We start from the raw sequence: 20,513 nt of genomic DNA on the forward strand, positions 1-20,513 counted from the left end.
TCAGAGGTACAGTGCAGTTGTTATGATTCTGATTGCTTCTGGGCAGAGGACGTATGATCTTCAGGTTCTGCTTAATGAATGTAGTAAAGTACATTGCTTAAAGCCTCCATAACCAAATAAAGGCTGGATTGCCTGTGCTATTTGTTTAAGAAGGAGTAATTATGCCAGTTTCTTCTTGTAGTGCTTCTGAAAAATTGCTCTTTGGCAATTTATTGTTTAGAAAGCTAAAGAGCAATTTTATGAATTTAGAATATTCTCCCAGAGAACTGCTACTCCTAACTTACTTTGTTTTTCTCTAGGTAGAAATGTTTATATTATCATTAGTTTCATGTCCGTTTATCAAGAGAAAGAAAATGTGTTTTCTGACTTTATAGCTGTTAAGCCAACTATTTCAATCTTTGTGTTCTTTGGTTTTCAGCTGCAACTACAGTGGGATGCTGGTTTTGGTTGCTGGGAAGGGAAAGTAACAAATAATTTAATGCTATCCTTCTTTTCCTCATTGCCTAAGTCAGCTTAAAAACTGTTAAAGGGTGACTCTGGCTAATGGCCGCTAACATGGTCCCTGTTGATGCACGATTGCCTACCAGCATCCTTCTGGCATACCACTGACTACTCTTTCCAGAGGCTGGACGGGGGAATTGATACCCTAAAGCACGTACTAAAGCATGTAGGCTGCATGTTTGTCCCAGTTGAAGTGCAGAATGCTGCTTTTTTTTTTTTCTTTACCCTTTTCCTTTTCTTTGTAAATAAGGCTCCACTTATTATTTAAAATCTTAATCTACATGGCCTCAAGTTGCATCAGGGGAGGTTTAGATTGGAAATTAGGAAAAATTTCTTTACTGAAAGAGTGGTCAGGCCTTGGACCAGGCTGCCCAGAGAGGTGGTGGAGTCCCCATCCCTGGAGGTGTTTAAAAAACATATAGATGTGGCACTTCAGGACAGGGTTTAGCAGGCATAGTGGTGTGACAGTTGGACTTGATAATCTTAGAGATCTTTTCCAACCTTTGATTCTATGATTTTGGGACATTGAAAGTAACAGTTAGGACTCTTCACTTTGTATTCTTCAGCACTCAGTATTTTATTCAGTTTCACTCAGTGGGACCTGAAGAGCGGCAATCTTGATATGCTGAACATCAGAGAGGAGTAATTTTTTACGGTGTATCTTTGTTTGTGTCTTGTGGGTTAGAGAAGGTGGTTCCTGCCTGCTTTGAACTCTGGTATTATGATAACAAATGAATTCTTCCACAGATGAAAGAAAATTTGTAATGTTACTGTGAAAATCTTCTTTAAATAGCTAGTGTTCAGGTAGAACGTACATTTCTGACCAGGACAAATAGGTCTAGACTGGTTTATATATAAACAAAGAGCTATAAATACTAAAAATGTAAACAGCAGGGCAGAATGAAAACCAACAGGAAATTTTTACTTTTGCTGTTGATTTTTGTAACCCGGAATGAAAATTTAAAGGGGAATTCAAAACACTTGCAAGCTCCAGGGGGAAAGAAAGTTTTAACACGGATGTAAACTTTCATGTTGCAGAATTTTGTCAAACTCTAGCGTAAATTAGGAAGAAGGGATTAGTGGGTTTCTTGGTCTTCTGGGGAGGTAGTTGCTGTTGAAAAGACAGGCTATTGGGTTAGACAGACCTCAAAGCTACCCTGAGGACAAGTCTTACATCCTTAAGAATGTTCTTGAAATAAACAGATTAGGACGGGGAAAAAACCCAACAAAACAAACTGGGCAAAGAAGTCAGATATTGGAAAAATTACCTCGCTTTGCACTGAAATCTTGTTACGTCAGTCTGGGGGAGCGGTAGCTTTAACTCTATAAACAGGTTGCAAAACCCCAAAGGACTTTGAACTTGCTGGACAATCTGATCCTTGAAGTTATTTGCTAAAAACACCAGTAATAAATGCAGATAAAGACCAACAGGAAAAGAGAACAATCTTCTGACTTTAATAGCTTGCTTTCCAGAATTTGTTCTTTGTTGTTGTCTCACAGCTCTCTGTGGTATCTCAGTCCTGGGGTTTAGCCTGAGGCTCTTTTGGAGGAAAGAAGCCTAATCTAATCTAATGTGTCATATTAGTCTTTGAGCAAAAGCAAACTTAAATTCCATATGTATGTATTTTAACAAAATTTATCTGTCGTGAGGAGGAGAAATGTGCCTGGGTGGCTGTGCCTGTGTTCTGATCACGAAAGATCTTTTTCAAAAGAAAGATACCAAGAAGGGAAGGGTTAATTTGTGAGTAAAACAGAAGAGGGGGTCAGTGGGTCTTGCCTCCATCCATGGTTCTGTAATATGTTTCCTGCATAGGCTTAGCAAAATCATTGCAGTTTCTGAGCTGTCTACAGCTTGAGGCACACACACATGGCTTGGGGGGGGAAATGATTTCTTTTCTACCTACTCTTTTATCCATCTTTCATAGATAACCTGAGTTAGGGTCTGTCTCTTTCAAGTGTCTGCACAGTACCTAGCAAAGAAGCCACCTCTGGGATTGCTCAGTTCTCCTGTTTTATACCTGGAAAGAATATAACCCCCAAATATTAAAAAAAAAAAAAAGGGGAGGGGAGAAAAAGGAGATAGTAGGGTTAAGAACTCATTTGCTGGTCAGCCTGACCTTAAAAAGAAGTAACAGAAATGGGAGAATGAATGGAGAAACGGGGAATCTCAGCTTTGTTATCCTGCCAGCCACTTTCCACGGTATCTCCTTTAGCTCTCAGCTGTCTGGGGCAAGACCTCTTTTGGGAGAGCTTTGCTGGTTTTTGCTGTACTGGTTTGCTGGATGGAAAATTCCTCCTGTTGACAATGTAGTTTATCATCTTTGATTGTTTATCCAACTAAAACTGAAACAAGGAAAAACACAGTCTTAGTTAATACTTACATCTTTCTCTACTGTTTCCAATGGAAAAGGAAAGTAATTATAGAGTCAGGTGTGGATTTTTACCTCTCCCATCAGTCTGATGCTTCTTTTCTTCTGAGTACTCCAGGGAAACCTGCTGCTTTTCTTGCTGAAGAAAATCTAAACAGGGACATTCACCTCTGCCTGTTCCCACACATTGCTGCTGATAGTCAGCAATATAGGGTATACTGGTGTGTATAAAGCAGAGACACACCTTACAAGAGACAGTTCCCCAGTGTCAGGGAAGCACGTGTCTAGAAGTTGTCTGTGGATAATCGGGAAGACTGGAGGGAAAAGTATGGGGTCGGTGGCAAGGAGAACCGCAACCATACTTTTTCCTTTGAAATGGCCAACTCTGTCTTCTCTACTGGATCTCCTGATGGAGGAATCTCATTTCCCTCTTCTCTCAAATATTGTACCGCCAGGCTAGCAAGAACCAAAGTCAATGACAAAGGAAAACATTCCTTAGGGATGAGCCCAAATACCGATACCTGGAAATGGATTTGAGGCCAGGTAAACTGCTTAGTCAATGTGTGTGTGTGAAAAAATGGGGAGAGAGTAAACAGTGGATGCAACCTCCATCTCTGGCTTGAATGAACATCTGCAAATGGGTCTTCTAGGAGGCCGTCTTTCACAGATGTTTTCCTGTTGTGTTCCTTTATTCTGTCTCAGAGAAGACCTTAGCTATGTTAGCATTTATGTCTGCTTTTGCAGCTCAGGCGATGCCGAGTGCCTCAGATCTTCCACTCAGCTGTGTATTCCAGACTGGTTACAGTGTTCCTCTCCTGTGGTTTTTGTTTCAACCACCTCGACCACATACATGGAGAGCACAGCTGTGAGGGTAAAGTGATCAGCTGAAAAATGTTAATGGCAAGCTACTAGGCTCAGTATAGAGGCTGGAGGGAGAAGCTCTTAAAAACAGTGCTGATATTTTAATTATAATCTAAGGATTTGCAAAGAGAGATAGAGAAATTTACTTCTACTCACCTGTAATTGTAAATGTAAATAATAATTAGCTGGTGTTGACTTCCCAAAAGTGTTTGCCTACCTGTGATATTGCATGTGGCTGATGCAGCTGGCAGAGAGAGAGGCAGGCTATGGCTGCAGGCAGCCTACCAATGCAACTCATCAGATGGTGCTCATTGGAGACTGGCCCAGAGGAAGCTTAATTAATTTTCTTGAAAATTATAAACACTGAGGACAACAGGTGAAATTTCAGAGCCTGCAATCAGTTTTGGATTGCTACTAGCCTTATTTATTCAGAAAACAGATTTTAAGGAGCCTTCATGAGAAGGTGGGTACTAGCCTGATGGTTCAGAGCATCCCACCCAGCCCAACAGCCAGTCTCCAGCAGCAAGCAGTGGTAGGTGCTGAAGAGTTTTCTCTCACAAGAACTGGCTGCAGCAGTGTGGTCCAGATACACGCAGCACAGCTATTACCACTTAGTATTTAGGCATGGAGAGAGGATGGCAGGATGATCTCTGCCAGATATGCTTGCTGTCTGATACTGAGTTTCCAAATTTTGGATTATTGTGAGATCCTTACTTGCTTGTGAATGTTAGGGAGAAACTCAGTGAAGACTTTTGGCATCTGTTCTTAGCTAGAAGGATCTAGGTCTTGTATTCAAATAAGAAAGCAATTTGTGAGATTATAATTTCAGCATTATTCAGAAGTTACAAATTTCTGAAGAATTGAGCTAGCCAGTGTTCTAACACCTGCTGTTGTTTCCAGAAGGAATAAATTACTGTTGTTGATCTATAAAGCCTTCAGCTCTCTAAAAGCAAACGTAATGCCATTGCCATAAATCTGCAGTCTGCAGTTGGGACTGGTAGAACCATGGTTGGCTAATTTGGAAGGGAAGAGCAGACCATGTGTTTTGATTTGGCCTGGATAAATGCCAGGTGCCCACCAAAACTACCCTATCACTCCCCCTCCTCAACTGGTCAGGGGAGAGGAAATATGATGAAAGGCTCGAGGGTCGAGATAAGGACAGGGAGAGATCACTCACCAATTACCGTCATGGACAAAACAGACTGAACGTGGGGAGAAAAGGGAGTTTAATTTATCACCAATCAAATCAGAGTAGGATAATGAGAAATAAAGCTAGATGTTAAAACACCTTCCTCCCACCCCTCTCTTCTTCCCAGGCTCAACTTCACTCCCGTTTCTCTACCTTGTCCCCCCGAGCAGCACAGGGGGATGGGGAATGGGGATTGCGGTCAGTTCATCACACGTTGTCTCTGCCACTCCTTCCTCCTCAGGGGGAGGACTCCTCACACCGTGCCCCTGCTCCAGCATGATGAGGTCCCTCTCACGGGAGACAGCTCTCTACAAACTTCTCCAACGTGAGTCCTTCCCACGGGCTGCAGCTCTTCACAAACTGCCCCAGTGTGGGTCCTTCCCACGGGGTGCAGTCCTTCAGGAACAGGCTGCTCCAGCGTGGGTCCCCCACAGGGTCACAAGCCCTGCCGGCAAACCTGCTCCGGCGCGGGCTCCTCTCTCCACGGGTCCACAGGTCCTGGCAGGAGCCTGCCATTTTTCCGCAGGTTTTTCCCCTTCTGAAATCTGTTATCCCAGTGGTGCTGCCACCGTCGCAGATGGGCTTGGCCTTGGCCAGAAGCAGGTCCATGTTAGAGCCGGCTTTATCAGACATGGGGGAAGCTTCTCGCAGCTTCTCACAGAAGGCACCCCTATAGCCCCCCCGCTACCAAAACCTTGCCACACATGTCAGGAACCAAAACCCACAACAACATGTCAGGAAGTCTGCTGTTATAACTTTAACATATTTCCAGGCTCTTTCTTTTTCAGGATTCTGTTGCTGTGGTTGAAGTATTTTGGCATGGGGAGGGAGTCAGGAAAGAGGGGAAGGACAGGTGCTGGGGTATGATGGATTCCGGGCTCTGCTTGCACTGGGCATTTCTTTGGATGGAATATAGTTATCCCCAGATATGCACACATTTTACCCTTCAGGCTGTGCAATTATAAAATATGAGTAAGGCTGGATTAAACTGGGTTTGCAATAAAAAAGTAAAAACTTTGCTAGAGTTGACCACACAAGTATTACACAACCTCCTGCCTCTCTAGTGTTTAGCAGCTCTTTATCTGAAATCATTTTATGGCCAAGGTTAAGATTCCATTTAATGACAAGAAAATGTAGAAAAAGTGAACTGGCCACAGGAGATTTGAAGATAAAATTCACTGCAAGAGCTAGACTTTTTTTTCCTCACTTCACAGTAGCTAACCATCACTGCTTACTTTCCTTTCTGTTCTTTATAAAATATGCTGTGATGGATCATGCCACATCTACTAAAGCAGTAGCACAGCTAAACAGGGATTCAATAATTATTAATATTGCATAGAATACTATGCTAGGACTACTACTGGATACATCTTATCCAAGAGCATATGAAAATATGAACATCGTGGTCCATAAATATGTATCTAGGGGAAAAATCCTGGCAATAGAAGTCTTTTCAATCTAGCAGATATGTATACCAAGATCCATCCCTGGAAAAAATCAGATACTGCACTTTTTTTTTTACATAGAAAGGATAATTGATCATTGGAATAATTTGTCCAGGGAATGTTCTGGCTTCTCTGTCACTTGGAGTTTTAGAATCAAGATTAAAATGTCAGCCTAAAAGATTTACTGCAATCCACTAGAGATTGTTGGACTTGATGCCACAATGAACAGGGAAACATTTCTGTAATAAACAGTAAATTTGGCTAGAGGACCTTATCTCTTCCTTTTGAGCTTGCCACATCTGGCTTTATGGTGTCAGTCAGAGTGAGCTTCTAAGGACTCAGGGGATACTTGAAAAGAGTTAAAGCTATGGACTAGAGTTCCTGTGAGATAAGGACTAGACAAAATGTTGGGCAATGTGCTCTAGGTGACCATGCTTTGAGTGGTGGGATTGAACTAGGCAATTTCCAGAGGTCCTTTCCCACATCAGCTCTTCTGTGGTTCTGTAGCACAGTATATTTTTTCCCAGTCTCAATTAATCTTTAACCCTTGGTGTGGTGAATGACTTCACGGACCCCAATCTTGTGCTCGATCAGAATCCTTTTATTGCTCAAGTGAATACCTTATATACTAGTACAATAGTTACTAGAGCCAGTCAGCTTTGGATTCGTGGCTTTGCAAATGCCAGTTCACAGTTGCTGTTTTCCAGGATCTTTTGCAGCTGGATGTGTGAAAACAGCTTATCTCCTGAGAACAGAGAAGGGAGGCGCAGGATGCGCTGATCTTTCAGGATCATGAGACAGTGCTGTTCTGTCTCATATTATATGGTTTCCCACACCTTGGGACCAGCAGACATCCTCAAAATGAGTGGAACTGGGGAGGCTGTAAAGCTCTTTCTTTAACAAGGACCCTCAGACCCCTCACAGATGCTCACTGTTTTCCAGACTGCCATTTGACAGCCATGGTAATAACCTATGATGCCATGAAGTGGGCAGGCAAAATACAACTTCTGTCTATCTGAGCATTTCTGTCATTTATTTGTTGTTTAGCCTTTATAAGTTACTAAAGAATGTAACTTCCTCCCCACTCCCAACAAGTGGATAGACACATGAATAAACCTAGTAGTAAAATGGTAAAACAGCTGAGAAGGTGAGGAGGCAACAATAGTGGTCCCATCAAGCCCTGTCAGAGACTTGGTAAGACTGATCAACTGGCACTGCTTTGGTCAGTTTGTGGGTTTGGGTACTGTCGATAAGAGGCAGTGATTTTGTCTTGCCACAGGAGGCTGCATGGGTCATGGGAGCAATGGGAGTTGTGCAGAACCTGTCACCAAGCTCTCGGTCTGCTGTGTGCTGTTGTGTCTCCCGCTGAGAGAGGAGACTGGTGTAGTGCCCCATGTTACAGCTGCAGGCAGCAACATACGGTCTTGCTGGTTGATGTTTAAACATATTGGAAGGCCCCCTGAGACCAAAACATGGAGGACCTTATGCCTAACTGCTCTCCAAAGTGCTTGGCTTCCTTGCTGGGATGGGATTCTCAGCAAGCAGCTGGAAGCAGGTTGTTTTCCCATGGCAGCTATCTAGAGTGTTGAAATGGAAGTTAATTTAATTCTGCAGTGGTTTACTGAAGGCAGTCTCCGATGATATATTGGTTTCACAGCATTTCCTTTCCAGCTCCATCTCTCAGGTAACAGTTCTTCTAGATCTTCTAGGCTCTTTAAATAAAATATATCTTCTCTATAATTCTTCGCTGTCTCCTAAAAAGAGATAGGAACAGGCATATGCCTGACGCAACACTTTTTACGCCACAGGTGTCGTTACCAGGCAACCATCCCATCCAGCTTTGGCAGAACACAAACTTCTTCAGCCACTAACCCTTCAAACTCCTGAACCAAGATGAGTCAGCAGAAAACATCAGAGATCTAGGTGAAGCAATGCAGTAACAAAGGTTTTCAAAATCAACAAGTTATTAAGGGCAATTGAGGTACATGAGCACTGTGGTTACCATGCACGTTTTACAAAATGCTGCTACAAATGATTGATGCCTACTTGCATGTGAAGGTTAATTATATCTGTTGCTGAGGGGAGGCATCCCAATCTCTCAGATTATCAGTAATCTAAATATTTTTATTATGGCAGGTTCAGTGCATTCCATATGAAACTGGAAAAACATTCACAGCTTCCATCCCAAACTAGAATAAAGGGACAGATGGGACACTTGCCAGGTCCAACCAAATTCTCTCCCATCAAGTGCTACAGGTAGTCATTTGTGTCAGCATGCAGCTGGTATAAAATTATCTTAATTTACAGTAGCGTTACTGTCTTCCTTTTCACAGCCATTAGAATAAAATCTGTGTACTTTGCTCAGCGTCTGGATCTGTGGCTGTCAGGCTTTTTGGAGTCTATGCAGCTCAGCAGGTAAGCGAAGGTGAAGGATGAACAGGTTTAACTCATCGCAACTCGGTTGGCTACAGTCACGTTGACATCTGCTGGGGACTTGTTGTAGGGTATACTCGTATATGCCCAGTGGATTAAAGTAGAAGAAGATGAAGTAGGTGGAGAAACAAATCACAGTCCATGGATATAAACACAGTGACATTCCTACTGGAGGACATGAGCATCAGCCAAAATAGACTAGTCAGTTAAGAAGTTTCGAAATGGGTTCCCACCACCTGAAAAGAGGCAATTTCCATCTAAGCAGCCTTCCCTTTGCTTCTTTGCTGGTCAAAGGATTTGACATTCTGCAGGAACACAGCTTGGTTCCTCACATGAAAAGGTCTTATAGTCCGTCAAACCTTCTTTTAGTCCGTAAATAGAAACGGGAGTAAGAGACCTTTGAAAATGTGAACATAGCTATATATAGTTATATTCATCAGATTAAAAAAAAAAAGTGGTGGAAACCAGCAGGTACGTGATGCACTACTGGTACTCAAGGTCATCTGTTTGCTCAACACTGGTGTCTGGTTTGCAAATGTAAATGTTATGAAGTGCATCTATAAATTATAGCGTGCAGAATTTGCATATACGGAGGCCAAGTTTGTCCTTTCACATGCAAATAAATATCCAAGAGCCAAGAACAACAGTGCCTGAGGTCCATTCTACAGCGATGTGATTGAATAGGGTTGACAGGTCCAGTCCCTCAGATGCTAGAGATGCATCATTCAAAAGTGTTTGAAGACTTAGTAGCACATTGAAAAAGCCAGGGGATTAACGCTGACCAAATGAACGACTCAAAGACACAAATTTCTCTTTCTGTTTGATTTCTTGAAGCTGATTGCAGATAAAAACTTCCTAAGGAATAATCCTAGCTTCCAAACTGAACCAGTTATCACAGAGACAGACATTTTAAATATGCTTATAAATCTTACCCTTTGTGTTTGGTGGGGAGAAGGAATCATTAATTAGCTAATTCTGTTTTGATCTTTCACACAAAATGTCTTTCAGTGGCCTTTCAGCAAATCCAAAAGGGCAGAAAGAAAACTCTATATGTTATTTCCTTCAGCATTTTTATGGTTCTAGGGATTGTCTCCTGTCATCATGCGTCATGTCGTGATGTGTGATTTGCACTGGGTTTGTGGATACTGGCTTTCTGAGACTTCATTGTACCACTTTTTATTGGCTGTTAATAAATGTTTACAATGAAATCAATGGAAATACAAATAACCGTGTTCAAAATGAGTGCCCCTCTTTTTTGGGATCCGTACAATAGCGGGTTCACATAATGATAAAGGTATTGGTGCAGATGCTTCCTGAAACTTTCTGCAGTGCTTTTAATCTATACACGACATATGTGTTCCCATTTTTTATTTAAAATCTTGCATATTTATGAATCTCTCTTCCTGGTGTTATGCCAGGGTGCCCTGTTGCCAAGACAAATAAAACAAATGACAAAATTGTCTAATTATTTTCTATTTCCATGTAGTACAAAAGAGATCATTACAGTCTGCCTTGTTCACGTAACAGCGCTATAGATTTGGTCACCGAATTCTGTTCTGAATGTATTATTTTAAATATGATTCTTCATGCAGAAATACCTGCTTCTAAGAGCTCTTCCTGTGGAATTAAAATTCAGGCAAAATGTTAGTTAAAAGGTGGGCCACTGACAAGTTTAGTGTTTCTTTGAAGAATTGCCTTGGTTTAAAATGATTTATGGTAGCACTAATGCCTGCTAATCTGGACACTGTGCTGTTCCTGCTCATTATTGCAAACAGGACCATAAAACTGAGCTAATAAAATGTTCTACTGCACAGATGAAATATTGCAGAAGTCCAGTCTTCCTTTTCTTTTTATCCTGGGTGTCTGTCAATCCTAAAAATACACAGCATGCTTGCTTGGCTTCGTTGTTAATTTCTTCTTTTAAAAAGTCATTTGTTTTCCCCAAATTCAGATCAAATAACTTTTTTTCACCTCACAGTTTTTACTAATTTCTCCTGATCCAGTATTAAAATATTGTAATATATCATTATTCATTGCATTTTGTGACAGTACATAGAATCAAAATTTTGAGACCCACTGAATATCGTTCTGATGATAAAGGGAACCCGATTAGAACATCAGGCCCAAGTGTCCTGAATAATTTACACATTGGTAGTTTTTAATTTATGAGTGTACTTGGTACCTGCATGAGTTTATATTTGCGTGATGTAGGGTGAATATGCATGGAGATCCCATTTACCCTGCAGCGCCTAAATTAAACCTTTCCTGCCAATTAGCATCAAAGTGAAAAAAAATAGGCCTAGTCTGTTCTGTAATTGAACAAATTGCACAGGCAGATAAAAGCAATTTTTCCTGAGTGTAGTATACAGAAAGTACTAATGTTATTGTAGTATTCAGAGATGCTAATCAAATTAGGTCTTTGTTATACTGTTGCATAAACACATGCACATTACTTATCAGAAATTCTTTTAAAATTGACACCATTTTTCCATTTACATATTTTGGCAAAGGGATTTCAATTTATTTTTTTTTCACAATTTTTGTCAAAATTGTGTGCAGCCACATTACGTATGGATATAGGCTTTGGTCAGAGTAACAAGGATTTGCTCATTTTTATAGAGTTCCTCTCCAGTTCAAGCTGGGTACGCGAGTCCAACAATGGTGTGATGGCTTTCTTCACCGATGAGGACACCACTTAAATCAGTCTCGAAGTTTTCCTGTGGAACTCTGTATTTAACATTCTTTCTTCTGGGAATTATATGCAAAAAATAACCAGTTATGATGGAATGTCAGTGTCCACTCAGCACTGTTTTGCCATCCAGCATCTCAGCTCTTGTTGTGGATAATAGAAAGGTAATCTGCTGTATCACTTTCTGTTTCCTTTTAGGATATGTGCTTTACAGCTTGTCAAATATAATAAAGATATGGCATGTGCAATAACCTCTTCTTTCTTTGTGAATAAAAATATGTTGTAATAAATTAGGCTGGCGGAGTTCCATCAACCAGAACACTTTCACAAGTAACTTGTTTAATTTAAAAAAGAAAGAAGTGGAGGAGGAAAAAATGTTAGTTTGTCTTTGAAACAAGGAAAATGCAGGGTCTCATGACACAAAAATCATTTTTTATAATTTAAAGCAACAATGCATGAGTTAATAAATCAATTATTTATCTAATTTATATTTGAGATGTTTTCTTAATTAATTTTTGAGATTTCTATGGCATGCAGGACTCTATAAATTGCATTAAATTGTGGTTAACCCTGCAGTTTTCAATCAGCTGTCAAGAAAAGCCAAGCAAACTTCCTAGGGAGGTGTATCTCCAGAGAGTCTATGTTCTGCACAACTTTCATCTTCCAGCAAAACTCAGATCAAGATAAAATATGTCTGTCACTTGTATCAATGAGGAAAGCTTATTTATGTATTTTTCAAGCATGCATTTCTATGCTGTCTTGTTGCACCGCAGGAGATTTTATTAACAACTGATGTATTACCTGCTTTTGCCCAATTCTGATTAAATAGTAATGGTAAAGAGATAAAAACCACAGTCTGCTAATGTTTTAGGGGCCTCTTACTTGCACATAGGATGGGGAAAACAACTTCCTCTGGCTTCCTGTGGGTTAACCTGGAGATGGGAACTCTTGTCGTGATAATCGTGAAGATTATCCTCTTGAGAAGAACTAACCTGTATGAATACTCTGATACTTGACTTTCTACATTGTATCAATTCAGTAATGATGGCAATCCTGTAGTTTGAGTCTTCTCCTCATTAATTCATCTGCTTCATCTGTCCCTTCCATTACTCCTCTTACTCTCTTTGTTTTCTTTCTATTACCATTCTTAGTCTTTAGGAACTTGCACAGGAAAATTACCAAAGAGCAGTAATAGAGACAGAAGTGCCCTGCATTTCTGCATGTTATCTTTATCTTTGTAAAGAAATGTTTTTTTCCATTCTTGCAAACATAATTCATGAATGGTTTTAGGCTTGAATCTGGCTAGAAGTGCTTGTTAGTTTCTGAAAATACACCTTTGCAAATAATTATCATTGGTAAGAAAAGAAAATTACTTTGATATAAGGGTATTAAAATGGGAAAAATTTCAACCTGCGCTGTATTCTCTAAAAGAAAAGCATGTAACTTCACGATTGCTTAAAATGGCCATAATACGATATGAAGTTTCAATGACACAAAGTTGACAGAAACATCCAGATGGATTTCACAACAGGCTCATCATCTGTATAATTATTGAACAAAGCACTTCATATGAAAACATGTGAATGTATAATTACAGGAGCACCTTAAGCACTCTGATTCACTAGTATCTCAAAGAAGAAGTATGGTTCAATGGGTATGACATTAAATTAGTTATTATGAGAACCAGGTAATTTTCCCAGATTTGATTGCAGTAAGTTTTAGACACTTCATGTTTGAGGTTTTTAATTTGTAAAATTGGTTTGATAATGCCTGTCTCCACTTACATATCAGTGATGGGACACTTTTAACCATGGTATCTTCAAATACTAAGGAGTATAGATTTGCTGGAAAAAGGAAGACTTTTAAGAAGGAGGACAATACTGAAACAGACTGATGTTTTTAGTCTTTTGTCTCAACAACTGTGCTATACTTAGCGTGGCATTAATTTTCCAATTGAAAGTACGCTGAACTGTCATGATCTGAGGTTTTTCAGCATTTACTACTCCTTAAAATAGTTTAATTTCCTAATAAGGACTGAAGAGAATGTGGTAAATTCCTATGTCTGCCACATATTCTCCTTTATAGGCACATGACTAGGTTCTAATAGTATCTGTAAAAGTGGCCAGTCATACACAATATAGTAAAAAATACAGTGGCAAATAGTTGCAAGAGGGATATAAACGAGCAATACAAATAAAAAAATGATAAAGTAGAGAGTACTGCCAGGAGTAATCATGACAAGAGTGCGTGCGTGGATGGTTCAAAGTATATGGAGGTCACATTGTCTTAATATTTTATTATCTGACTTGAAAGAAGATGCTCTCACTGTTGAAAATACTGTTTCTTCCTGCCTGTTACTGTATTAAAAGTTGTTTTGCTGGAATTCGTTTAAATGACATCTTATAAATCAGAGGGCCGTCACATAATCAACCCCACAAATAGGCAGTAGCTGATTGCAAGCTACAATACTAACTACATATTTACTTCTGCAGAATTGTGTCTCTTGACAGGCCTGTATACCATGCCTGAAGCCATTAAAGCCCTTAGATTGTTCCCTTGCCCTGCTGTCCCCTTTAGGAATGAATTGTGTCGTCTCTCTTTGTTCAGAGCAGGTGGACACAGCTTGTCTATCAAGACTTCCATGTGGGAGAGAACAACTCTCCTAAACCATGCACAGAACTGTGTGCATTAACTATGGCAAGAAATTTAAAAACAATCTCTGAAGCTCACTGGGGCAGGATGAGGAGTCACTTGGTTAGCGAAAGTCTATGCATTATTCCCTGAGATTAAAAATAACTTGATTTTCTAATTGAGACTCTTCAGCTGGGTTACTGCTTGGTAATTATAATGGAAAATAAAAGCTGGTCTACAATCCCTCCTGTGAAATGTATCACTGCCTTTTTAGAAAACTTGACCCATGCTCAATTCCTTGAAAGACAGAAGCAACACTCAATCTTCTGTAGCCTTGAGACATGTATTGTGTTTGACCTTAGGAGAAGTGCTTCAACAACAGCAGAAGGGTTGTTCGTAACGATCTTGGTGTCTTTCAGATCTCAGGTGAAGGGAACAACCCTTAAGGATACAGCAGCAGATACCTGCATGCCTACTGAGGTCCTGACATCTCTGCAAAGGTGAGCAATTAATGCCAATTACGTGATCTGCATCTCACACCCAAAGAAAGCAAAACAGCAGCTCATTCTCAGTAACTCATCAAGCATTCAACAGCAGATATTAAACTTCACTCATCTGCGAGGCAGAACAGACCCAGAGTTATATAGCTACTTGCAGCAGGCGCCGTTGCTGCCTGGTGAAAGGAAACACAGCAGGACTTTTGGGTGCAGGGACCCTCGGGGTCCCCGCTGCACAGGTGCGTATGGCTGTGCCCAGGAGCCCAGCCACAGCCATCCCCTAAGCACCGTGGCACGGCAGCGAGCAGGCACGCTGGAGCACAGCTTGCTCCCTGCTAGTGAGCACTGCCTTGGTGCACCGTGTGTAAGGGACTGATACAGCTATACTACGCTTCACAGCTCCCCAACATAAATCCTCCCTGGGATGCGGGGGGCGGGGGGGGAAGGAGACAGCTAAAATGAACAGAATAATTGCATGATAATGAAATGTGCCATGTCAGAGGTACCTTGGAAAGGTATGAAGTGCTTTGATTCTTTTTTTCTGAAGATGAAAGAAACAGAAGTTCAATATAACCAATAATTTAGTGTAAATTACTTTCCAATTGTTTTAGTTTCACTCAGCTTAACATGTTAGTTGTTTTCCTCCCCTTCCTGTTGGGTGTTTCAGCTGTTTTCAGGAGATAAAAGAAGTTTCACTCCAAAGAAATAGAAGAAGCTTTTATAATAATAATAATAATAATTTTATAATAATAATAACAATAATGTATTATTATTATTATTATTATTATTGTTGTTATTATTTTGAGCAGCAGATAAGAGCAGTCCATGAAAATCATTCTAGAACCAGACTACCTTGAAATCTGTATGACAGAAGTCAAGAAATGAGTTTAACACAAGAATCAGAGTGTCTGCCCACTGCTAGAATGAGAAAAAACAGAGATCACAATTAACATTTTAAGAAGTTATCTCTTTCCTCTTCCCAGCTAAAGGAGTTCTAGGGAAGCATATTGCGAGGGCCAGGTTTTTAGCTTTAGTTATAATCTGGATTTTTGCGTTGCTGCATTTCAGTTAGAGATGGTGAAAGTTATTGCTTAGGATTCTGTAGAAATACAAGAGTGTTCTGTCAATCCTTCTTTGAGAAGTGTTGCTATATTTTTGCTGTGTCTGGCAAAACTGCAAAAAGATAAAACTTATCACGAGGAAGAAATTTAAAAATAAACCCCCACATATTAAATAGCTATAATTTTAGAAAATAACAATTTAATGAAAACCAAAATGCTTTGGAGTTTATATTTAAAGACTGTAGCAGTACTAGTGCACAAATTTTATAGAAGATATGGACAAATAAAGGCTGAATTTCTGGTGTTGTATCTTGAAATATGCTATTTCCAATGGCTTAAAGACTTCCTCCGTGAGGTAAAGAAGAAAGATGTAATTAACCACTAAGAAAAAAGCATGTACCTATGAAATCTTTTTAAAACAAATAAGCACCTATTAATAGTGAATGCAAATAAAATGAAACATATCAGAAAGCAACTAGGAAATACTTCTATCTGGTGTTTTGGTTGCCTTCAAAATATTGTTACTTGTTTTTCTGAAAACTCCTCTGACGCTGAAGTTCACTTTTTGAGGGTGTGATACAGCTAGAGAGAAGCTGTTAGACGCTGTCCATCAGAAGGAATTATTACCACACTGAGTCGAAGTGACAGTCACGTCATTTGAATTCACAGAGAAGATGTAGTGATGCTTGGAAAGAAACTGGCCAGATGCGGCAAAAAGCCCTGGGTGAGGAGCACAGTGACTGAGGTCTGAACAGCACAGGGATTCCAGCCAAGTGGTCCGAGACCTGTCTTCAGACAGAGTTCAGCTGCGTTTAGAAGCATCGGTGCAAGGGAAGCATGGCGAAGGGGGGCTCCCTGACCGCATGGTGCACTGCCGGCGGCACGCCGGGGAGCGGGTGGAGGGGCAGGTGCTGGTGCCTAGGAGGGTGGTAGTGGGAAGTGAGGAGGAAGGATTCATAATTCTAAACAGAGTTGTGAGCATGGAAAATGAAGGCGCTATGTTAGCCTGCATGTAGGTTACGTAGTGTGGTGGTATGGGCAGGTGTAAACTGAAGAAACAGCCTCTACAAGTAAAGTGAGGACTACGCTGACCCACGAAAGATCAGATATGGGCAGAAACAGGCAGTGAATGAAACACCTCTTTGGAGATGAACAAAAATACGTCTCAGAAAAAAAAGACCTAGTGGACACATTTTAATGATGTAAATAGCTGGATGTGTTTCTTGTTAGTTTCTTATAATAGACTGTTATAGGAGAATTTTCTATACATAAAAAGTGGAGACAAGGAATATATATTCCCTTAAGAGTTATAAAATGAGGAGCACAGTGAAGAGGCTGAGTACTTCTTTTCCAGCAGGGGAGTAGATTTGAGTTGATGGACTCTACTCCCAAGTTTTTTATAGCTGTAATACACTTTCCTACTGTAAATTCTGCTTATGGGCTTCTCTTTAAGGATCCCAAAGACGAAGTACTGAAAATAGGAACAGGCATGAGACCACGTACATGTAGTTTTGAGGATGTATGCAAAAAAAAAAAAAGTTTTGTGTTAAGATAAAAAGAAAACAGTGCTTTTTCCGAACTCAAAGCAAACAAGATAGAATGCAGAGTGTTTTACGTAACAACTGCAATATGTAAATGTCTCTCAGTTGATAACCAAAAAGCAAAGGTCTCCCTTCCACTCTGTGGTTGGCATGAACTGCGCCTACTAGTTTAAACTAAAGATTAAACATGTCAAGTGAGTATTTCAGAACGAAAACAAAAACCTGGACTTGGCAGAGAAATGGTGAACTTGAAGCTAAGTCCCTGTCATGTACACAGCAGTGCAACAGGAATCCAAGCCTCTGATTTTCACCTGAACAAACTGCAAAATCAGGGAATGATTCAGTAAAATTCAGTTTGTTTGGGCGTGTGTATTCTCTAGAGCAATTAGAAGTGCTATAACTTGAGAACAGCATTCATTCACCATCAAGTTTCAGCCTTGTTTTGGTTTCGGCTGCCGCCGGCAACAAAAGCGCCACGCGGCCGCCCCTCCCCCCGCCGGCGTGCGGAGGAGAGTGAAAAGAACCAGGCAGAAACTGGTGGGTCGGGATAAGGGCAGTTTAACAGAACAGCAAACAGAGGGAAACAGGAACAACAACGATACAGATAAGGAGAAAACACGACAAAAACAGACCCGCTCTCTCGGACCGCACCGGCGCTGCACGCTCCCGAGCCGCGAGAGAGAGTTCCCGCCGCGCCACCCCCCCCCACCGGAACCCAGCGTGACGTCACATGGTATGGAATACCGGGCTCTGTTTGGCCAGGTGGGGTCAGCCCCCACCCCCCGGCTGTGTCCCTTCCTGGATTCCGGTGAAAATTAACCCTGTCCTGGCCAAACCCAGGACAAGCCTGAAAAGGGTCTATATCTAGTTCCCAAATGAAAAGTTGCATCAGAAAATAGGCAAGGAGATGGAGTTTGCTGAACTGAACTTGTCCTCTGCCTGCCAGCAGGTAGCATGTGCTGGAGCCGGAGAGGCTCCTGACAGTGAAGACACTCAACCTGCCTTCCCAGCTCTGAAAGGCAGAAACCAGGTAAACTTTATGAGTTTCAGAGAACAACGGAGCAAGAAAAAGAGGGGATAAATGCTGAGAGCTGCTATTTGCGAAGATGGCTGTGAAATCTCTCTAAAATTTGTTTTCAGAACATTGTAAAAAGCTGCAGGAAATTAAGCTCATACAGAAACAGAAGGTTTAGGCATTGCTTGGGGAACTTGGAGGAAGAAGGTATAACTACATTTCATGAATACGCATTCAGGAATACTTACTCCACTACAGGTCATAAATCACAGTTAAAATGTTGGAACCAGAAGTGAGGATTTTGGCAGCAGCCAGGCTTAAGACTTTGGTCGTCATTTTAGCATTGGTAGTGGCACAGTTGCTGTCAGCCATCAGAAAGAAACAGTCCATTGAATTTGTACTATTCTACTTGCATCTCTCTAAAGAGAGTGTAAAGACTTTTCTTAATGATTTTCCTCTGACAGCTAAGGAAGACTTGGAAGCCAGGAAAAGCTTCATTACAGGGAAGGTACTGTATGAACTTTTGAGACAGAAAAAAACCAAAGACCGAATTATGCATTACTAGCACAAGAAACTCAAGTTAACTCTGAGAATGACTGCTGCAGGAATTACAGTAGTAAGAAGAAAAAGTTTACTAGGAAGGCCACTGGCAGGGTTTTGTGTGTAGCATCAAGGTGCATTAATGCAAACATGGAAAACTAAAGGTTATTTCCTTGGGCCAGCTGGCCACAAAATGAAAGTGTTGGATATGGCTTATGTAGGAGCTATGCCAGAAGCAGCACCTGCCATCCGTGTCAATGTACTGCAGAGCCCTAGAAACAGCAGCAATTTGGCTATATAGAGGAAAAAAAATCAAATGTGCTTAGTCGTGGCTAAGTTCTATTCCCCATAGCCAGAAGTGGTGCAGGTAATAGCAACCTCTGCTGTGAGAACGTCTAAAACCCAGTGAACCATACTTGCTACTTACAGGTTGCAAACTCAGTAGAACACTGGAGATCTACTGTCTATCACTCAGTGTTGTATGAGCTGGGAGAGTGTTTTGGTAAAACATTGACAGGAGCTCTGGTCAAAACTGAGACAAGACATTGTAATGAAAATACCATATTTCTGCATAAATTTGCTCTTCAGACAGTGCCAGTGGTATTGCTTTTAAAATACCAGCTGCAGACTAGTTTTAATTACTAAGACCTGGGTTACCTAGAGTGCTGGTGTACGAACAAGTAGGAAATAAAATCTCTGAATACTGAAGAAGTCATAATATAGATTCAATAGGAATTCCTGCATAAGGCAGACAGTGCTGGTATACCATTACAGAGGAAGAACAGAGTGGAGGAAATGGCGGTTAAAGCACATAGTGTTACTTGTAATTTATGTAGCAGAGATCAAAGGGGAAGATAAGTTGTGTTGATCAATTGCAATCAGATGGTGATTTGCAGAGGTTACAAGATGAGGTTTCTATGGCTGATAAGAGGTTACAGCTTTTGTTCGCTTAAGGAGGAGGAAGAAAAGGTGACATGAGAAAATGATCAACAAGAAGAAAAAAGCCAAAGCACTTCTTCTGGGAAAAGTTTTCATAGTTGCATTAAAGAATTGGAAAAAAACTCTGAAAACTCACTTTGTCATGAATAGCACCAGCCAAAGAGAATTTTCCAGCTTACATTAAAGCTAAACTTTTATTGCAGTTTTTGATTTGTTCTTTTTCAGCCTAGTTTCCTATTGTATGTGTCTGCAAGCACACCTATCTGTTGTCTATAATAAATTCTGAAGTCTTTTGCCAGTTTAAATCAGGTTTGCCAAGGAAATACAAGTTTCCAGTGTGGTGCATTCCTCTGATAGAGTGAAAACAGGCAGCTAGCTAGGGAAGTATTAATATGTCCTGTGGAAAAGACTCCAGTCTGAGCTCACTGCTTTTCAGTTAGACCTGAATCTACGTTACTGTTTGCGCAAGAGTCACAAAGTCAATCAAACCGGACTGCCTCGATTTCTGCCCACTGAACTACCAGAGGGAAGTTATTGTTTGAACTGGGGAATATGCATTGTGGGAACAGGTCATGCTGCTGTGTTTAAGGTCTATGTATTTGCTTTTTATTGCTTGCAAACTTGAGGGCTCCAAGGAAGCAGGAGATCAAGCCTGAGTTTTCCGATTTTTAGCTTTAGATCTAAACTTCTTGATCCAAAGTGGATTGCATTCTGTTGGTACGGTCTTAGTTTGTGAAGTTCTTGTGATTTGGTTTCTGCGGAGTTTAATGGTAGCATTTACTGTTTAATATTCTAGCCACAT

The 20,513-nt window shown here is 40.7% G+C and overlaps 1 long non-coding RNA gene across 4 annotated transcripts in view; it reads left to right on the forward strand.

The window, feature by feature from the left end:
• LOC142362219 (uncharacterized) overlaps positions 1 to 20,513 on the forward strand; it is an 89,202-nt gene that overhangs the window by 25,699 nt on the left and 42,990 nt on the right. For all 4 annotated transcript variants that reach the window (XR_012764829.1, XR_012764830.1, XR_012764831.1 and 1 more), the window contains exon 5: positions 14,538 to 14,618. This is a non-coding gene — a long non-coding RNA (uncharacterized LOC142362219). The remainder of the gene's footprint in view (positions 1 to 14,537; positions 14,619 to 20,513) is intronic.

The sequence above is a fragment of the Opisthocomus hoazin genome, chromosome 8, assembly GCF_030867145.1.
Source record: "Opisthocomus hoazin isolate bOpiHoa1 chromosome 8, bOpiHoa1.hap1, whole genome shotgun sequence".
In the NCBI taxonomy this organism is placed as follows: Eukaryota; Metazoa; Chordata; class Aves; order Opisthocomiformes; family Opisthocomidae; genus Opisthocomus; species Opisthocomus hoazin.